Here is a 2,884-nt window from a genome sequence, read left to right on the forward strand (position 1 = left end):
TCGTTAAAAGAAGATTGCGAGCATTTATAACCTCTGGCTCGGCCTTATTAATAATATGGCAGCGGCCTATCAAGTTCCTTGAATAGTAAGGAGGAACAGGCCAGGTTTGGTCGAAACCAAGTTGGCGAGCAAAAAATTTGGAAGTATATATTTCTACCCCCAGCCTTGGCATTGGTCCCAGTCAAAATATCATGAAATAACTCCCTCCTGGTTAAAAACTGGATCCAAATGAGCAGAGAGGTGCTCACGCTGTCTATAGTGGAGGGAGGATGCACATAGTCTGGAGTCAAAAAGGGAGGAAAAGGAAAAAAGGAAGGGATTGAATCCAAAGAATAAAAGAATGAAAAAATGTCCCTTCTAGACATATTTACAGGAGCCAGGGACTCAATGGCTAGCTCATAGCAGCTAGCAGAAGGACGAGAAAATGACGGGGCGCCAAACAATGGAAAATAGGATCTCAACCACATTTGAGTGAACCAAAGAGGTCCACTGCTAGTGGGAGATGCATCATTCTTCAATTGAGTTTGAAGAGAAGCCATGCCTCTATAGAGGGCAGCCAAAAAGAAAAAACATAAATTCAGAAGCCTGCCACGAGCCAATTTATGCGCTATGGGTAAATAGCTCAGGGAGGGCTTTATGCTTGGTACACACAAAACATATTTACAAAGCCAAACCAGAAGAAAGGCTACTCGCTCAGTATGGAAAGGTTCAGTGCTCGAGTAGTTATGAAGGGTTTGCAGGCTTGAATAAGATTTGGTGAGATTTTTACCAAACTTTGGAGCACCACCAGAAACCAAGATACCAAGAAAAATGGTATCGCCCAAAGGTGGCAGATTCACTAGGGCCCCAACATCCCTCAAAGTAATAGACATGGGGCCAAGAGGAAAAATAAAGGTATTGTACTTAGAAGACCAAAAACTTAAAGCGATCGAAAAAAGTGCTGAATCAAAAGTAGGGGGTTGAAGAGAGATTTCTAACAAATCAGAAATCCTAGCATTATCAAAAAGTGCCTTAGTAGGACCATGGTCCACAAGGCGAGCATGCCACCTACGGAAAACTACATCAGATTTAGGCCAAGTGCGAATACCTCTTTCGCAAAGTGGCCCCAGCAGTAGAGAGTTTAGAAATGGAGGGCCTTGAGTACAAGGAAACAGCTGGCCCACCGCCGCTTGTTCGACTGCCTCTGCATTGTTGAAGAAAGGACCTAGGTAGAACTCATTGAGTTCGACATTGGCAAGTGCGAGAAAGTTCGGAGTTATGTATGGACGATTAAGGAGTTTCTGAAAGTCATCAAAACTAAAGGAGTCGCCAGATTGAGATTGTGAAGTAGCCATTAGGGACGAAACGGAGTTTTTCAGAGTTACGTAGTAGGGAAGCAAAGAGATGAACAGTAAAATTGTGGGAGAGAAGCGCGAGAAAAGTGAGGCGTGATTTAATGGTACGGTGAAATGGCGTATTTGGGTTTTATAAGGGTTTGCAAAACGTCGCACCTTTTCAAGCTATGGAAGAAAACAATGATTGAAATTTTTGGGAATTTCGAATGTTGCTGGAAACACAAAGTGAATATGGCAAAATTTAATTATCAGTATTAATTTTGTCATATTGGGGGGTAATTGTTGACACATAAAAATTCAGCCCAAATCAAACGGCCCAAAGAATGAAGCCCAATTGGAGGATCCCCAAATCAAATAGCCCAAAGAACGAAGCCCAATCAGACAATTTAGGATGAAGGCCCAAATAGGGAGGACCATGAACGAGGTAACACCATCGCCCAAGCTTGCAAGTCACCCAGGATCTGAGCGAATGGAGTGTCATGCAGTCGCCCAAAGCTGCTACTCTATTCTCGTCCAAACCTTCGAGTCGCCTAGAGTCTTAGCAAACATGAAGTGTTGTGGTTATCAAGAAGCGCAGTTATCAAAGCAGTTATTAAAGTAGTCCTATCACGTTTCACGATTCAAGGAATTCAATTGAAGAGGTTGAACGACAAAGAGTAATGGCAGCAGTTAGAAAATGCAGTTCCATGACAAGTTGGCCATTATGAGAAAAGTAGGCAGTTATAGAACGATCAAGCGGTTGATCACAAAGAGATCATCCAGGGAGTATAACAGGAAGAAAAGACATAGAGCAAAAAAACCCCGAATCAAAAACTCTCGAACAGAGAACATGTAACTTTCAATTTCTTAGTTTAGATTTAAACACTTCTTTCAGTAACTCGTGTGCTTGCGCCCCTTGGAGGCATTCTGTTTTTACTTTCCGATTGTAAAGATATCACCAATAAAGAACACCCCTTTTTGGGACTTTATCTCAAGAGGTTTGTCCCTTACACAATCGTCTGATCCCTTTTTAATTGTTAGCGACTAACCCGCGCGAAACATCAACCAAGAAAAACTTTTCTAGCCTGAGAATGTCGAGGAGCGCCACTAGATCCTCGACAATGTGGAGGACCGAGTAGCTGGTCATCGAAGGGGGCGCCTCGGTGTCACCATAGGGAGATCAGGAGCAATTGCACGGTAGCCTTTTGCGGAGTGGTGGAGCATTTGGTGGCGCCATGAGTACCATAGTTCGGGAACACCGTGGAGGAATAGCACTGTCGGCCCTTCCCCTATCTCAGCTTCATGCATCTTAATACCCATTACGCTCAACGTTTGATGAACAATCTTCTCCATCTCTGTCTTGCTGCTATTTCTCAATCTAGTGTAACTTGTCTTGGAAATTATACTAACTTTGATGCTACTTTATCTTCTTTGTTTTGCTTTGGAATGCTAGTAATCTTGGATTATTTCTCCCATGCCTTCTCAAAAATACAAGATTATAAATGTTAGATTTACAAGATTTAGGACACCCTATCTTTAGAGATAAAGAAGGGCAAGTACCCCCTCGTCCC

General features: G+C 42.8%; 1 pseudogene; it reads right to left on the reverse strand.

Moving 5' to 3' along the window:
• The window catches only part of LOC111400622, a 12,753-nt pseudogene extending 10,087 nt beyond the window's left edge, over positions 1-2,666 (reverse strand).
• Positions 2,667-2,884: the final 218 nt, after the last annotated feature.

This window comes from Olea europaea, chromosome 10, assembly GCF_002742605.1.
Source record: "Olea europaea var. sylvestris chromosome 10, O_europaea_v1, whole genome shotgun sequence".
Taxonomy (NCBI): Eukaryota; Viridiplantae; Streptophyta; class Magnoliopsida; order Lamiales; family Oleaceae; genus Olea; species Olea europaea.